Consider the following 19,247-nt stretch of genomic DNA (forward strand, 5'->3'; position numbering starts at 1 on the left):
ATATCAATAAAAAGATAACCTAAAAGGAAACCAAAAGAAAATTATGGAGCTGAAAATTACAATAATTAAAATGAAAAAAATTCACCAGAGGGAATGAAAGGCAGATTTGAACAGGCAGAAGAGAGAATCAGTGAACTTGAACACAGGACAATGGATATTATTGAGTCTGAGGAACAGAAAGAAAAAAGATTGAAGAAAAGTGAACACTCTAAGGGATCTTTGGGACATCATCAAGCAGATCACCATATGCATTGTGGGAATTCCAGGAGAGGAGAGAGAGAAAAGGGCACAGAAAATATTTCAAGAAATGATGGATGAAAACTTTCCAAATTTGATGAAAGGCATGAATATAAACATCCAAGAAGATCAATGAATTCCAAGTAAGATGAACTCAGAGAGACCCACACTGAGATACATTATAAGCAAACTTTGAAAAGACAAAGAGAGAATCTTAAAAGCAGCAAGAAAGAAGCAAATTGCTATATACAAGGGATCCTTAATCAGATTATAGGCAGATTTCTCATCAGAAACTTTGGAGGCCAGAGGCAGTAGGCTGATATATTCAAAGTGCTAAAGGAAAAACATCTGTTAACCAAGAACCCTGTATCTGATAAAACTGTCCTTCAAAATTGAGGGAGAAATTAAGACAGTACAGATGAACAAAAGTTGAGGGAGTGCATGACCCCTAGACCTGCACTGCAAGAAATGCTCAAGGGAGTCTTGCAAGGTGAAATGAAAGGACACTAGACAGTGACTCAAAGCCATATAGAGAAATAAAAATCTCAATAGATGTAAATACATTGACAGTTATAAAAGCTAGTATTATTTTAACAGTGGCTTATAACTGCACTTTTTGTTTTCTACCTGATTTAAGAGACTAATGTATTTAAAAGAATCATGAGTTTGTATTTTGGGGCACACAATATATAAAGATGCAACTGAGAACACCTACAACTGAAAGGGGTGGGGAAAGAGCTGCACAGGAGCAGAGTTTTTGTTGTTATTGAAGTTATGCTGGTATAAATTCAAATTAGAGTGTTATAACTTTAGGATGTTAAATGCAATCCCTAGGATGGCCACAAAGAAAATAGCTATAGAATATACACAAAAGGAAATAAGAAAGGAACTTAAACATTTCATTACAAAAAATCAACTAAACACAAAAGAAGACGGTAGTATAGGAAGTGAAGGACCAAAAAAAAAAAAAAAAAAAACTATAAAGCATATAGAAAACAAATAGCAAAATGACAGAAGAAAGTCCCTCCATATCAGTAGTTACTTTAACTATGAGTTGATTAAACTCACCAACTTAAAGACAGAGACTTTTGCAGAATGGATAAAAACACATGATCCAATTATATGCTGCCTGTCTCTAAGAGACTCATTTTCCATCCAAAGACACAATGAAAGAAATGAAAATGAAAGTGAAAATGAAAGAATGGAAATGAAAGAATGGAAAATGATATTCTATGCAAATAGTAACCAAAAGAGAGCAGGAGTGGCTATACTATTTTCAGACAAAATGGACTTTAAATCAAAAGAGGTTACAAGAGACAAGGACATTATATATTAATAAAAATTTTAATACAGTAAGAAAATATAACAATTATAAACATTTACTCACCTAATGACAGACCATCAATGTATGAGGAAGACTGACAGAATTGAAGTGAGAAACAGTTACACAAGAATAATTGGAGACTTCAACACCCTACTCACAATAACAGACAGACGATAAGTAAGGAAACAGAGGGCTTAACACAACGAACCTCTATCTTTAATAGACAAATACAGTGTACTTTACCCAAAGACAACATACACGTTCTTCTCAAGTGCCCATGGGACATTTTGCAGGATAGGTGATTTGTTAGACCACAAATTAAGTCTCAAAAGATTTTAAAAGACAGATATACAAAGTATCTTCTCTGACACAATGAGATGAAGTTAGAATCAATAACAGATGAAAAACTGGAAATTTTATGAAATTGTGGAAATTAAATAAAGTTTTAAACATCCAGTGAATCAAAGAAAAAATCAAAAGGGAAATTAGAAAATACCCAGTGATGAATGCATAAAAAGGCAATGCACCCAAACTTATGGAACACAGCAAAAAGAATTCTAAGGGGGAAATTTATAGCTATAAATGCTTACATTAAAAAAATAAGATCTCAAATCAACAACCTAACTTTACAACTTAAGAAGCTAGAAAAAGAAGAACAAACTAAATCCAAAGTGCAGAAGGAAAGAAATAATAAAGATTAGAGCAGAAGTAAACAAAATAGAGAAGAGAAAAACAATAGAAAAAATCAACGAACCCAAAAGTTGGTTCTTTGAAAAAAATCAACAAAACTGACAAAATTTTAGCTAGGTGGACTAAGAAAAAAGAGAAGACTCAAATTCTTAAAATTAGAAATGAAGGTGGGGATTACCAGAGAGTACTATCAACAGTTGCCCACCAACATTGGATAACCTAGATGAAATGGAAAAAGTCCTAGAAGTACAAAGCCTACCAAGACTAAATCACAAAGAAATAGAAAATATAAATACACCTATAACTAGTGAGGAGATTGAAGCAGTAATAAAAAATTTCCTGACAAAGAAAAGCCTTGTACTCAATGGCTTCCCTGTGCATTCTACCAAACATTTAAAGAAGAACTAATACCAATCCTTCTCAAACTTTTCTAAAAAACTGAAGAGGAAGGAACACTTTCTAACTCATTCTATGAGCCCAGCATTATCCTGATACCAAAGCCAGAGAAAGACACTACAAGAAAACTGCAGGATATCCTTTATGAATGTCAATGTAAAAATCCTCAACAAAATGCAAGCAAATCAAATTCAGCAGCATATTAAAATGATTATTCACCATGGCCAAGTGGGACTTATTCCTGGAATGCAAGGATGGCTCAACATACAGAAATCAATCAATGTAATAAAGCACATTAACAGAATGAAGGAGAAAAACCCACATGATTATTTCAATTGATGCAGAAAAGGCATTTGGCAAAATTTAACACCCTTTTATGATAAAACACTAAAACACACTAGGAATAGAAGGAAACTAGTTCAACGTAATAACCATACATGAAAAACTACAGTAAGCATATACTCAATGGTGAAAGACTAAAAGCCTTTCCTCTACGATTGGAAACAATACAAGAATACCTGCTTTCAATACTGCTGTTCGGCATAGTATTGGAAATCCTAACCAGAGCAATTAGGTAAGAAAAAGAATAAATGCCATCCAAAGTGGAAAATAAGTAAAATTACCTCTGTTTGCAGATTATATGATCTTATTTGCAGAAAACCCTAAGGATTCCACAAAAAAACTGCTAGAAATAATAAATGAATTTAGCAAAGTAGCAGAATACAAACTCAACATGCAAAAATGAACTGGGGGTGCCTGGCTAGCTGAGTTGGTGGAGCATGCAACTCTTCATCTCAGGATCATGAGTTAAAGCCCCATGTTGGGCGTGGAGTCTACTTAGAAAAAAATTGTGTTTCTATCCACTAACAATGAACAATACTGAAAAGGAAACCACAAAAACAACTCCATTTACAATAGCATCAAAAAGAATAAAATACTTAATCAAGGAAGTGAAAGACTTGTACAATGAAAACTACAAAACACTGCTGAAAAATTAAAGAAGGTATAGATAAATGGAAACACATCACATGTTCATGATTAATATTGTTAAAATGTCAATACTACCCAAAGTGACCTACAGATTCAATGCAACCTCTATCAAAGTCCCAATGATTTTTTTGCAGAAATAAAATTCATATGGAAACTCAAGTGACCCTTTATAGTTAAAAGAATATTCAAAAAGAAGAACAAAACTGGAGGACTCACATTTCCTGATTTCAGAAGTTACTACAAAGCTACAGTGTAAGCTACATTATCAAAACAATATGGCAGAAAGATAGACATATAAACCAGTGGACTAGAATAGAGCCCAGAAATAAACTCTTGAATATATGGTCAAATGATTTTTGTTAAGGGTGCCAAGACCATTCAATGGGGGAAAAGACCGTCTTTCAACAAATGGTGCCAGATATCCACAGGCAAAATAATGAAGTTGGACCTTTACATAGTGCCATATACAAAAATTAACTCAAAATGCATCAGATCTAAGTATAAGACCTAAAACAATAAAACTGGTAGAAGGAAACATAAGACAAATGCTTCATGACTCTGGATTTGGCAATGATGTCTTGAATATGACACCAAAGGGACAGGTGATGAAAAAATAGACAATTGGAATTCAGGAAAATTAAAAATCTGTGCACCAAAAGACACCATCAACAGAGTAAAAAGGCAGCCCACAGAATGGGAGAAAAATTTTGCAAATCATATATCTGATAAAGGATTACTATCTAGAAAATTCCTAAAACTCAACAATAAAGAACCTGATTCAAAATTAGGCAAAGGACTTGAATAGACATTTCTCCAGGGAAGATATATAAATGACCAATAAGCCCATGAAAAGATGCTCAGTTGCACTAATCATCAAGGGAAATTCAAATCAAAACTACAACGAGACACCACCTCACACCCATTAGGATGGCTGCTATAAAAAAATAAAAAAGATAAAACAAAAAGAAAAAGAAAACAATATAACAGGATGCAGAGAAGTTGGGACACTTACACACTGTTGGTGGGAATGTGAAACTGTATAGCCATTGACTGTGGAAAAGAGTAATACACTTTCTCAAAAAATAAAAAATAGGATTACCATATGATCCAGCAATTCCACCTCGGGTATACACCCAAAAGAATTGAAAGCAGGGTCTGAAAGAGATTTTTTTTTCCTGCCTCCTGCTCATGGTTTTGGGTACTCTACACATTCAGAGTAACTTGTCTAGTAACAAACTGTAGAAATGACCCCTGAATTATAGTTTTTGGAAGAGATATTTTGTATACCTGTGTTCATAGCAGCATTGTTTACAGTAGCTAAAACATGGAAGCAACCCTTGTGTCCATCAAAAGATGAATGGATTACCAAAATGCGGTATATACACACACATGGAATATTATTCAACTTTAAAAAGGAAGGAAATTCTGTGATGTGCTACAACATGGATGAACTTTGGAGACACTATGCCAGACTGCCAGAAGCCAGTCACCAAAAGTCAAATACCTTATAATTTCACTTATATGAAATAGAATTGTCAAGATCATATAGACAGTAGAATGGTGGTTCCTAGGGACTGGAGAAAATGGAGCGTGTGTGTTTAATGGGTATTAGAGTTTCAGTTTTACAAGACAAAAAGAGTTATGGAGATGGATGGTGATTATGGTTGCACAACATTATGAATGTATTTAGTACTACTGAACTGTACACTTAAAAATGGTTAAGATGGTTAAATTTTGTACTATGTGTATTTTACTACAACAAAAAAATTGAATTGCTTCTTAGCCTTTTGGCTAAGATCAAGTGCAACAAAAAAATTGGAAAAAAAAAAGGTTGTAATCACACAATAGCTCATCCAGTAAAATATACTGACCATCCACCATCTGCCAGGCACTGGGAATAAGAATGAGCAATTCGCATATCATCCCAGTGTCTCATGGGGCTTCCAATCTAGAGGGCGTTATAGGTTGTTACAATAGAGAGGGCTAAGTGCTAAGTCCAGGTAGTGATGAGAGTCAGAGGAGAAGCACTTGATCCAGTTTAGGGTGTCAGGAAAGTTTTCCTGGAGCAAGTGGCAGTGAGCTGAGACAGGACAACAATTAAGAGTTGGTTATACTAAGGATTTGGATAGGGGAAGAGGGAAGGTGTTCCAGGAGAGAGTATGGAGGGACTGAACATAGTTGGACTCAGCTGTATAAAGATTACTTCTTTTAATTTGCCTAAAACATGCCTTGGTCAAATTTTAAAGTTAGCCTTGAGCTCTACTATATAGATTTTGTGTCCTAAGAACTATTTGCCTAACCCAAGGTAGAAATAATTTTTCCTCCGTTTTCTTCTAGAATTTTACAAATTTAGCTCTATATTTAGGTCTGTGATTCATTTCAAATTAACTTTTTTTAAAAAAACATTTTATTTATTTGACAGAGAGAGAGCACAAGCAGGGGGAGGAGCAGAGGGAGAGGGACACGCAGACTCCCCACCGAGCAGGGAGCCCCAATGCGGGTCTTGATCCCAGGACCCTGAGATCATGACCAGCCAAAGGCAGACACTTAACCGACTGAGCCACCCAGGTGCTCCTCAAATTAACTTTTTTATATGGTATAATATATATGTTGAGGTCCTTCCTTCCTTAGTTTGTCCCTTCTTTTTTTTCTTCCTTACCCCCTCTCGCCCTTTCTCCCCAACCTCCCACCTCAATATCCAATTGTCCAGCATAATTCATTGAAAAAAAGTTTTCCTTTTCCCACTGAATTGCCTTGGTACCTTTGTCAAAATCGGTTGATCATATGTTGGGTATATTTCTGGACTCTTCTGTTCCACTGATCTATATGTCAATCCTTACCTCAATACCACACTGACACGATTGATTACTGTAACTTTGTAGTAGGTCTTGAAATCAAGTAGTATAAGTACTCCAACTTTTCCCCTCTCTATTCTAGATCTTTTTCATTTCTGTTAGAATTAGATAAGCAGTTTCTTAAAAAAGCCTACTGGTCTTTTGACTAGGTATGCATTGAAAATCTATAGATCATTTTGGGGACAATTAACATCTTAACAGTATTGAATATTCTGATCCATGGAGTCTTGCATCTTTCTGTTTATTTGGGCTCACATTATTTCTCTCAGCAATGTCACAGTTTTCAGTGTATAAGTCTTACACATATTTTGTTAAATTTATCTCTGAGGATTGTTTTTCATACTATTTTTCAGTTTCACTTTCCAGTTGTTTGTTGCTATATAGAAATACAATTGTTTTAAAAATATATTGGCCTTCTATCATGTCTTTGTTAATCTCATTTATTAGTTCTAGTAGATTCTTTTGAATTTTTCTACAGAGATGATCTTGCTGTATGATAAAGACAGTTTTACCATTCATTTCAAATCTGAGTGCCTTTTATTCCTTTTTATTGTCTCATTGCACTGGCTAGGACTGCCTGTGTGATGTTGAATAGAAGTGTTGAGAGCTAACATCCTTGCTTTGTTCCCGATTTTAATGGGAAATCATTCAGTCTTTCACCACTAAGTATGATGTTAGCTGCAGGGGTTTAAGGTGCCCTTTATTGGATTAAGGAAGTTTTCTTGTATTCCTAATTTATGGAGGGTTTAAAAAAATTACAAATAGGTGTTAAATTTTGGCAAATGACTTTTCTGCATCTATTGGGATGATCATATATTGCTTTTTAGTTTGTTAATATGGTGAATTACATTGATCTATTAGTTTCTGTTTCATATATTTTGATGTTCTGTTATTAGCTGCACACATATTGAGGATTGTTATGTTCTCTGGGTAATGCACCTCTTTATCATTATGAAATGTCCCTCTTCATTCTGGTAATATCCCTTGTTCTGAAAACTACTTTGATATTAATAGAGTCATCTTCAGCTTTCTTTTGAATAGAGTTTACATAGTATACCTATTTCCATTATTTTTCTTTTAATCTAGCTGCGTTTTTATGCTTTAAGTGTTGGGTCTTGATTTTTAATTTAGTTTGATGATCTCTGTCTTTTAATTTGGGTGTATAGACTATTAACATTTAATATAATTATCAACAGGGTTGGTTTTAAATCTATCTCTTTCCTATTTGTTTTGTTTTTAATATCTATTATTTGTTCCTACTTTTCTGTCTTTTTCTGGATTGAGTTTTTAAAATATAATTAATTTTATCTGTACTATTGAAAGCCAGTGCTTTTAATTCCTGTACTACTCTCCCTCTCACAAGGACCTTCCAACAGAGAGCCAGGGGATAGAGTGAGCTGCTGGATATAAGATAAAGGAAATCATGCTTTAAAGATTTTTTTATTTATCTGATAGAGAGAGACACAGCGAGCGAGTGAGGGAACACAAGCAGGGGGAGTGGGAGAGGGAGAAGCAGGCTTCCCACTGAGCGGGGAGCCTGATCATGACCTGAGCAGAAGGCAGACGCTTAACGACTGAGCCACCCAGCCACCCAACCCCACCCTGGGAAATCATGCTTTAAAGATAGGTCTTGCATCTTGAGATAAATAGCTGCTTTCTGGACCCAAAAGCTGTTATAATTTATAAGGCTTTTTTTGCCCAGCTTCCTGACTTCTGAGGCATCTCACCACCTCAACTTCTGGGAGTCTTCAAGACGGCATAAGCTGTGCCATTAGTCAAAGCCAGAGGATGAGACCTAAATGTAAAATTCCTAGAGCTTCTAAACCCTGCCCTCCATTCTGAGCAGCAAATCTCTTCCAAGTGATTGCCAGGGCAGTGGGTTCCAGCACAGTGAAAAGCCTCACCCTCTTTGATAGCCACTCAATGCTGAAGGATTGAGAGACATTCATTACCTCTCCAACTACTTACCTCCCTGGAAATGGATTGGCCAAGTACAGTCTCACGATATCTCTGTACTTTTACCATGCAATATCTATAACTGATATATCATAAGAATTTGGGCTGTAAAGAAGATGAAGGACAGTTTCAGGTGGTGAGCTATCTATATCATGGAGATATTCAAGTCAGAGTTGGACAACTACTTAGTACAGATTGTTGCAGAGTTTTCAATAGTGGATGGGACAGTGTGCTGTCTTAGTGGTTCCTAAATTTGCCTGAGCATCAGAATACCTGGGAAGTTTCTTTTCTTTTTGCTTTAATTTTTATTTTCTTGAAGGTAATATATGCACATAGTCAAATAATACCAAAAAGCTTATAATAAAACAGAGTGGTTTCCTTTCTCAGCTCTCTCCGTTCTCCTCAGTCTCCTTCCCCAGAGGTATTATCTTTGTTTTAACTCTTTCTTCTAGTATATATACAAATCTCCATTATTCTAAATAACAAGTAAATTCTAATACGAAAGATATCTTTTAATTCGTCACTTTTGAACATCCATTGATTTCTATTTATTTTAAGTAAGGATTTAGTTATCTTAACTGCCCAATATAGCTATATTATCATTTAAAAATATACCAATATTTAATAGTTATACTGTTATATGCATGCAAATATTCATAATTGAATAATACAAATATCATGGGTTATAATTGAATATTGTATAGTATACTTTATTTTCTTCCTTTTCATTTCCCCTGAAGTTAATAATTGTCTTTATTTTTAATTTGCTTAGTTTTATGTGTATTCATTGGCAACTCTTCCTATACTTCCTAACAGCCACAGTCTCATCAGGCAATCTATTAATTCCATCTTTTTTTTTTTTTTTTAATAGAGACATCCCTTCTGAAGACCTACATTTTTCTTCTTCCTGGGCTGATCACTTTCAAGGATTACTGCATCCCTTTTATCCTGGGTTTTTCCATTGCTGCCATTCTTAGTTTCCCTTGCCTCTCTCCTGAGCTGAATTCCTTGTTTCTAAATCTTGTGTCTTTTTTTTTTTTAAGATTTTATTTAATTATTTGAGAAAGAGAGAGAGAGAAGAGTTGGTGGGAGGGGCAGAGGGAGAGGAAGAAGCAGACTCCCCACTGAGCAGGAAACCCAATGCTGGGCTTGATCCCAGGACCCTGAGATCATGACCTGAGCTGAAGGCAGACACTTAACTGACTGAGCTACCCAGGCACCTCTCTAGTGTCTTTTTCTATCTTGCTTTTTCTTCCTTGTTTTGATTAAGTACATCTTCAAGTAGTTTCATCAGATTCAGTGTGCAAATGCAAACCTATGGTAAGAACATTACTATCTGTTAATTCATAGTACTTCAGTCTATATTGATTATTTTCTGTGTTGTGAACAGTTGTCCTTCTAGGATCTCTTCTCACATCCATCCAGGAAATACCTTTTGCTTCTGTCTGTGCCTTACCCTTTCTTTGCCTATTCTCTTATTTTGGTGGAAGACATTCTCGGTAGCCTTATGAAAAAATATAGAACAGAGATAAACTTTTGAGACTTTGGAAAATTGAAAATTCTAATTATTCTACTTCATACCAGATAATAGTTTGTCTGGGTATAGAATTTATGGTGGTCTTTAATGTCATTCACCAATATTTCTAGTTCTCTCTTTTCTAGGCATAAGGTAGAATTGTATACCTTCATCTTCTTGATCTTAGCGTTGTGATGTGATTTGCTTTAGAAAACAAAATGTGATTAGATGTAGAAGGTATTCCTTGGACAGAACACTCTAAGAGAAAGTGTGTAATTCCCCATGGTTCTTCTCTGCTACTCTGACTGACACATATGAGATGCTACAGGTTCTCTCAGCCTGGGTCCCTGAGTGAGAATGACTTAGGAGATATGTTTTCCCACCAGGCAGATGAGGAAGAAATAAAACTTTTATTGTTTTAAGCCATTGAAATTTAGGAGTTGTTTGTTGTCACATCATAATCTAGCTCATCCTGACTGAGATCAAGGTAGATTCCTAGAAATGGAGTACTAGTAAAACAAAAAGGCTATAATAGGGGGCCTGGCCTAGGGCTGTTTAGTGAGCTGTAAGAAAACTTTATTAGTGGTTGTGAAGATGGCAATTTACATTATGCAGTGGGAAATATTTAATAAAATAGTCTGGGAGTCAGATCATATTTTTAAAGAAATTTAAACTCAAGATGAAAATATGGGGAAACAGTATGTTAGCATATTTGGTTATTATTGACTATGTTTGGCAAAATTGTAAGAAAGAGTATGCCCACAAAAGAACTGGCCAATATGCAAGCACAAATAAAAGTGAATAGTTTCCCAAAATTCAGAGCCTTGAAATATTTGGAAGAGCCACTTAATTTTGGAGTCCAAATAGTAGGAGATAAAATTAAGAACAATTGGGTGACAGAGGCTATTTAAAATTTATTCTTGTGGCATGGGTCAGAATAAGGGTATGACTTTCACTCCTACTGTTAAAAACCGACTAAGTTAAGATGCTTCAGATAAAGATCCTTTGTGGTTGTGGTACCTAGTTATTGTTTTCATAAGACAAATGTTTAAAGGAAGGAAAAGAAACCAAGACTGTTGCTCTCTCATATAATCCTGATAGGCCCAGGGTACACTGATCTTTAGAAGAAGAGAGAAGATACGGATATGAGAAATCAAAGACATAACTGTGGGAACTATGTCTCTAAAAGAAATGTGGGCTGGATTCTGTTACTGACAGAATCAAATAGGTAAGGAGATAAGATATTGAGAGAGTTGTATTGCCAAAAGAACCATCAGTCTGGATTGAGAAAGATTATTCAAGAACCTAAAATGACCCTATCTATCAGTAGCAAGTGATCTGATAAAGGGGCTCAGCCCTCAATGCGGAGAGCATATTCCCCTACATTTACTTCAGATATGGCCAAGGAGAAAAATGGAAGAGAAAGAATTTCCTAGGGGAAAGAGCCAAGATCAGTGGAGTATAATGGCAAAGGAGCTACTCCCAGGGAGCATAATGAGAGCCTAATCTAGCAACATCCCTTTTCGGGAATGAGACTCTCAAAATGTCTTCCCAGCAGGATTTCAGAATTGCTATGGACCATTGTCTTTTGTCTATTTTCATTCTTCTTCTTTCTGAATGGGACTGGCTCTTGTGGTTATCTTATCTCTGTTCCACCACTGTAGATTGAGTGTGTGGAGGAGAAAACATATTTTTACTTTAGATGTCTCCAGATTAAGAGGAGAGCCACATCTGGATCTAATGGAGACATTATGACACATCATCAAGGGATATTAAACTTTGAAATGGAACTTTTGGGTTGTTGCCTTTAGGGAGAAGATGTGTATATTGCGTGGTGAGGAGAGTGAGACACATATTTAGTGACTAAAGGATGGATTGGTGATTATATATATCTGGGTCTCTCTGGGTGCAAGGTAAGTTTGCACTTCTTTCACTCTTTGAAGTTAGGCAAGTTCTTGTAACTAACTATGGCTAAGGAAATGTGAGCAGAAGTGATGTGTGTCACTTCCTGATAGAATTTTTTTTTATAAAGATTTTATTTATTTATTTGACAGAGAGACAGCGAGAGAGGGAACACAAGCAGGGGAAGTGGGAGAGGGAGAAGCAGGCTTCCCGCAGGGCAGGGAGCCCGATGCGGAGCTCTATCCCAGGACCCTGGGATCATGACCTGAGCTGAAGGCAGATGCTTAACAACTGAGCCACCCAGGTGCCCCCCCGATAGAATTTTTTAAAGAGCTGCTCACTAATTTGTCATGTTCCCTTTTCTACCATGGAAATGGGTGGAGAATCTAACAGCCGAGGTACCTGCTGAACTGAGATGCACAGGAGTTGTCTGTTACTGCAGCATAATCAAGCCCATCCTGACTGATATAGAATTCTAATTTGTAAATTGTTTTCTTTCAGAATGATAAACACAATGCTCCCTTGCCTTCTTGAATTTAGTATTGCTGTTGAGAAGTCTAGGACCATTCCAACTTCTGATACATTGATTTTGACCTCTCCTTTTTGTTTTCTTTTTGAGTTTTCTCTCTTGTTTTAGTGTTCTGCAATTTCACAATGATGTGTCTTAGCATGAATTTACTTTCATCAATTGTGCTTTGGCACATGGTATACCCTTTCAGTCTGGAAATTCATGCTCTTTCGTTTTGGGAAAGTTTCATGAACTATTTTATCAAAGATTTCTTTTTTTCTTGATCTCTTGGAATTTGATGTAGAATTTCCTAAACTCGTGTTCTAATTTTCTTTTTTTTTCCCTCTCTCCTATTTTCTATTCATTTTGCTCTACTTTCTGGCGTATTTCCTTAGATTTATCTTCCACCTTTTCTATTGAATTTTTCATTTTTGTTGTTAGAGATGTCAAAAATTTTTGTTCTTACAATGTTCTTTTCTTATATTATCCTATTCTTCTTTTGTGGATGCAGTATCTTCTTTTATCCTGAGGGTATTAATGATACTTTTTCTTTTAAAAGTTTTCTTCCTCTGGATAGTGTGTTTCCTCCTAGCTACATTTTCTCTGTTTGATTTGGCCTCTGTCTTTTGTATTAGAGGCTTTTCCCCCCTCACATATCTGAGAATCCTTGACTGTCAGCTAATGAGTTGAGTAGTAGATGAAAGAGGTGATTGGAAACTTTGAGCCTGAGGGTGACACATGTCAACTTCTATGGGATGTTTATTGAACAATGCCAGTGTCTTAGGTCTCTCCTCTTGCTTCTCCTCTGGTCATATTCCTCATACAGTCCCTACCAAACTCCTGCCTGAAGGATAAAGTTCTGGTTGCCAGCCTTCTAGAACCAAGTGGATGATGTTAGGATCCCATATTTAGTATTATACAATTGTGATTTCCATTGTTTATGGTCTGGTACTTACCTTCTCAATTGTGCTGGTTGACACCTAGTTCAGAGACCTCTGTTTTACTCTTTCTAGAGAGTAAACCTCCAGTCTTTTGCCCCTGCCAGGTGGGGGAAGGGCAGTTTCCCAGCAGCATGGATTAAGGAGGGAAAAATCAGAAAAGGAGACTGAGGGGCGCCTGGGTGGCTCAGTCGTTAAGTGTCTGCCTTCGGCTCAGGTCATGATCCCAGGGTCCTGGGATCGAGCCCCGCATTGGGCTCTCTGCTCCGCGGGAAGCCTGCTTCTCCCTCTCCCTCTCTCCCTGCTTGTGTTCCCTCTCTCGCTGTGTCTCTCTCTGTCAAATACATAAATAAAATCTTAAAAAAAAAAAAAAAAGAAAAGGAGACAGAGAAGGAGTGACCTAGGAAGGTGAAGGACAACCAGGAGAGAGTGGCATCCCTGAAGCAAGCAAAGAAGAGGTTTCAGAGAAGAGTGAGTGGTCACTTCTAACAAAGAGTCTGAAGAATAAGATGAGGATGGAGAACTAGCCATTGGACCCAGCAATGAAGAAGTATTGGTGACTTGGATGAGAGATGTCTCTTGGTGCTGTGGGGACAAAAGCCTGGTTGGAGTGAGTTCTAGAGAGAATGGTAGAAGAAGAAGTGGTGTCAATGAGTGTGGACAATTCTTTCCATTTGATTTAATTCCTTTTCAAAACAACAGTGTGAGACAGGCAACCATCCCCATTTTATAGATTTCTGGATGAGGAAACTTGTCTCAGTGAGGTTTAAGGGAATGTGCTCATGGCCTCATGGCTAGGTGCTTCTCAAAACAGCTTTTGTCTAATTTTTCTTATTTTAGATCCTTCCCACCCTGCTCTAGTTCCAGAGGTATCTGGTGCTGTTGGTACCTGAGGCTTTTGTGGATTTTTGCAGTGTAAATTGGGTTGATTTTCAGCTTTTCCTATTGCTAGCTAGGGATTCAACATTTCTGAGTCTACTAACTCAGTCATCACTTTTCATATCTCTCTCAGCTGTTCAGCTTGTGAAATGTTGTGATCATTGTCCAAGCTGCCAAGAGGGGTTTAAGGCTTTAGTGAACCACTTCTGGAACTCAGGATGCTATAACAAATTACTACTAATTTAGCAGCTCACATAACACAAATTTATTTTCTTACAGTTGTGTATGTCAGAATTCTGCCACCAGTCTCACTGTGCTAAATAAAATCAAAGAGTCCACAGGGTTGTGTTCCTTTCTGTAACATCCGGATAGGACCTATTGCCTTGCATTGTCAAGCTTCTAGAGGCCACCCATGTTCCTTGGCTTGTGGCCCCTTCTTCCACTTTCAAAGGCAGCAAAAGAAAGTTGAATCCTTCTCATATTGCATCATTCCGCTTGCCTATTCTACTTTTAAAGATTCTTGTGATTGCATTGGGTCCACCCAAATAATCCAGAATGACCTCCCCATTTCAAGGTCCTTAACTTAATCAAATGTGTAAAGTTGCTTTTGCCATGTAAGGTAACATATGGGCAGATTCTGATATTAGCATGATGATGTCTCGGGTATGGGGGATATTATACTGCCTACTACAATGTCCTAGGCTCTTTTTAATCATTCTGATCCTCAGTTTCTTTACCTAAAAAATGGAGAGAATCATATATCAATTGAATTCAATGCATAATAAATACTTAACAAATGAAAGTTTTCAAACCTCTTCTTAGTCCCCCCCCCCCAACTCTGATCCTTGAGCTGGAACTGGGGTGTCCCTCTTGAGGACTCAAAGTATGTTAAGAGAATAGGAACCCAACTTAGGCACCTTACCACATCTAAGGGATCCCTAGTGTAACAAGCTTTCTCACCCCGCACCTCTGCCAGACCCTCTGTGTAGATGCCTCTAGTATCCTTGGGTGTCATTGTGGTTGTTTCATCTGATCTAAGGTGCACAGATGAGAAAGTGGCCATAATGGTGGATGGGAGAGAGTGTGAACAGAGCCCTGGGTCTTCACACCTAACACCTCTGGACTGAAGTTTCTCTGTATTTATTTTGGTTCTTACTCACACCAGACAGTGGCGAAGTGTTTACAAAATATAATTGCATTTAATTTTCAAAACAACCCTGTAAAGAGGATTCTATTTTACCTCCCTGTTATGGATGAGAAAACTGTGAGTCAGAGATTAAGTCCCTTGCCTGGGGTAACACAGGCAATGAGTGGCAGAGCCAGGCAATGGGTCCAAGTCTGTGGGCCCTCAAAGTTTTTGCTCCTCACTGTGCTGCAGTACTGTGTGAAGCTGGCAAGGTCCTTCCCCTGTGCTGCTGGCCTTGGACATGTTTGCAAGGGTCAGGCTACAAAATAGGCCATCTGGCCTCTCTCCCATTTTCTGAGACCTCCCCACTGCTTCGGCCGCCCAGTCTCTCCCTCTTCCCTGTCCTCAGGGCCAGGAAGGATGAGAATCTGCACTGAAGGACTGTTGTCCACTCATCCCCAGGGGTCTGCTCTGCTCCCCTCCTGGGAAGGCCTTTGCACTCAGGTCTTGAGCCTGTGTGTGCATGTTCTTGAGTGCTTAATGCACCTGCCTCGGCACAGGTTTCCGTGGGCTGCACTTGACCCTCACATCTGGGGGCTGGGACCACACAGAATGTTCCTGGGTGTCCCCATCCTTCTCCTTCGAGCTCCTTGGATTCTTACCCTCCTATCTATCTGATGGCAGGCACAGATCCTCTCCCCAGAAAAGTGTTTATATGTATATGAACTTGTTTCACATTGAATTTCCAGGAGTTCAAGGACTTCCGGAAACCCTTTCATGGACCACCCTAGTGATCCACAGGTCTCTGATTAAGAACCCCTGAGCCAAGTGTCCAGGCATGTAGGTCCTTGGTCAGGAAATGTGCATCCCGCATCTGCCACGTGGCAGATGTTGCTCTTGCGCTGTGGATGCAGCCGTGGAGCAGCAGAGTCCTGGCCGGCAGTGAGCTTGCTTTCACGTGGGGAGACGCACAAGTGAATATGAATCTCTATTAGAGTGTCAGGAGGGCTAAGAGGGGGGCAGTGGCCAGGTCGTGTAGGAACTTGTAGATGGTGCTAAGGGCTTCTGACTTTGTCCAGACTGTGCTAGGAAGCCATTGTACAGAGAGCGATAAGATCAGATTCTAGAAGACCATTTTGGCTGCCATGTGCAGAAATGACAGTGGGGAGGCCACAGCAGAAGTAGTAAATATACAGAGCTTAGGCCACTTGCTTGGGCTCAAAAGCTGGGCACTCCAGGCCAGAGGGCATCTCACCCAGCCCTGCCTTTGGAAGCAGGATGCTCTGGGTGAGGGAATGTCCCCACTCTGTTGTAGTTCCCACAGCAGCCACCCCCCCACCTCCTCTCCCCTTAATAACCTCCTCACTCTTCTCAGAAAATGGCACCAGGGTGCCCAGACTGGCTTTCTGCCCCTTTCCCCCAGTTTCTTCCCCTGTGGTCCTTGCTGCCCTGCCCTGGGGCTGCACTCGGTTTCCTGGGGACCTAGCTCTGCGCCAGGAGGGTGGCGAGCGCCCAGGCTGTGCTTCTTAATTGGATGATGGGGGTGAGGAGGAAAGTGAACTGAAGATGATGGTGTTTGCTCCATGACCGGTGCATATCTACCTCTGTACTTGTTGCCTATACACGTGGGAGGTGTGTGCCCATACCTGGGACCCAGGTGGAGGGTGATGCTCTGTACCTGTGCGGCTCTTGTGGGTTCACCCTGGTGGACCCCTGAGCCCCAGGTTAGGAAAGGGGCATGCCCTGTAGCCCCCTGGCCGGGTGCAGGCCCTGGACACCCTGGGCCGGGAAGGCAGCCTGGCAACACGGCGGTGGGCAGTGAGTCTGGCTTCCAAGTTCAGGCTGCTGCGCCACACAGGAGTGATATTCCTGCAAGCTAGTGGCGCGGCGATCATTGCAAGATGCTGATAAGCGGTTCTGAGAGAGGGCACGGATCCGAAGATGAAGGGGAAGGATTTCTTTTGTTTGTTGCCATCCCCTTCTCTCTGTCTCCTCCCAGGAGGAAGAAGGGAGTGTAGGCCTCCTGCCCCTGCTGCCCCTCAGCTGTCTCATCAGCATGCAGGGCCTGCTGCTTCAGAGAGGGTCCTTGCTGGCTTTGTGCCTTCAAGGTTATGGCCAAGGCGGCTCCGGCAGAGGAGTGGAGAAAGGTGTTGGCCAGGTTCCTCCAGGCCCCACTGCAGAAGGGGGCCTGGGAGGACACCTAACCTTCCGGCGCCTTCCAGTACATGCATGTCTCCTGGCTGTACCCCGGCCTGAGGAGGAGAGGGAGAGGGACTTAATTCCTTCCAGAAACCTCACGTGCCCTTCCAAGTGCCAGCCCCTGTGCGTGGCCCTCAGGAGCTCCCTGCCCAGTGGGGGAACTAGACCAGAAACAAAGGAGTATAACAGTGTAGTGAGAGTGTCTGCAAGGCAGAAAAATGACTGGGGGACCCCAGGGTGGGAGCACTTGCCCTTGTTTTATTAGGGTGTGTGTGGGGGGAATCGTGCTCAGGAAGACGTGTGGAATTTTCCAGGTGGAAAGGAGACACTCACACACAGACATCAAGGGTGTGTGAATGCAGGCATGGGGCTTGGGCCTGAGAAGGTGTTGGGTGTGGCGGGCAGGGGAGTCTGTGGTAGAGGCTGCCCAAGGACGATGGGGCGGAGTAGATGGAGGTGAGTGGGAGTGGAGAGGGCAGAGGGTGTCCAGATGGTGGCAGACATTTCCTGCAGGACTAAGGAATTTGGTCTTACCCCCAGGGCCTCACACCTTGCATGTTCGGAAGGCGTGGCATGGTAAAACTTGTTTTTAGAGAGACCCATTTGGCTTCTTTGAGGAAGATGGATTGGAGGGGGAAGACTGGCAGGAGGGAGATCAGGCCGGAGTCTCCTCGGTGGTCTAGAGGTGGAGTTCGAGGTCCTGAAGAAAACAGTGCCCAGAAGCACCAGGAGCTGAACATGGTAGGGCTGTTGCCACCTGGCTGTGGGGCCAGACAGCTGGATGCTAGGGGGACTTGCAGGATTTTCCCTGGGTGCCAGGGTGGACGGTGGGCTCATCAACCAGGAGAGGGAGGATGGAACACTTCAGGAAGATTGACAATGAGCCCAGCTTTGGACATGACAAGTCAGAACATGTAGGCACATGTGGCCAGCAGGCAGTGAGAAATGCAAGTCCAGATTTTAGGAGAGAGGTCTGGCCAGAAACATGGGTTTGTGAAAGCAGTGCCTGGGGGGGGTGTTGGGAAGGAGCCAAGGAAGGAGCCAGGAAAGGAGCCAGGAAAGGAGCCGGGAAGGAGCCGGGGAAGAGGAGAAAGAAGGAAGAGGGCGTGGAAGTTGCTGCCTGGGAACACTGTCCTTTGAGAAGTAAGGAAATGAGTCCTGGCAGCAGGCAGAGGTGAAGTCAGAGAGGCAGAGAGACAACCTGGGGAGCGCAGGTGATGCAGCTAAGAGAGAATTTTAGAAGGTGCCAGTGGAGCCCAACACTACAGAAAGGCTAAGTGAGAAAGAGGGCAACAAAGTCATTGTTTCTGGCAAATTTGTGGTCTTTGAGACCTCTAGGATTTCTAAGTATTTGGATTGTGAGGGACTAAGGGGTGCATTCTTTTGGTCCTCAGCAAGGTTTTGAGAGCCCCCTGTGTTCTTGGCTACTCACTGCCACCAGGATTTGTATCTGGGTCCCGGGGGGAAATAGAGGACGGTGAGAAAGAGCCGCTTCTCGAGAAACTCCGTATAGCACTGGGGTGTGAGGCTGCGCTGCTGGGATGCCCCCAAGAGAGTCACTCAGGAAGTGGGGACAGGGGCGGGGCAGAGCCTGCTGTCGCTCACCAGTCCTCAGCCGCTCCTCCTGGGGCCACACACGCTGGCGTGACCGGTCCGGCCTCCCCTGCCCTTAGATGCGGCTCCTTTCACTCCGGGGCTAATGACTTGTGAGCAGAGGTGGTGAGCACTTCC

General features: G+C 40.7%; 1 pseudogene; it reads right to left on the reverse strand.

Moving 5' to 3' along the window:
• Positions 1 to 4,734: 4,734 nt before the first annotated feature.
• Positions 4,735 to 4,903, reverse strand: LOC148162690 (small nucleolar RNA U3; annotated as a pseudogene).
• Positions 4,904 to 19,247: the final 14,344 nt, after the last annotated feature.

The sequence above is a fragment of the Eumetopias jubatus genome, unplaced genomic scaffold (genome assembly GCF_037043125.1).
Source record: "Eumetopias jubatus isolate StellerSeaLion01/CBP00866 unplaced genomic scaffold, mEumJub1_p1.0 scaffold_13, whole genome shotgun sequence".
Lineage (NCBI taxonomy): Eukaryota > Metazoa > Chordata > Mammalia > Carnivora > Otariidae > Eumetopias > Eumetopias jubatus.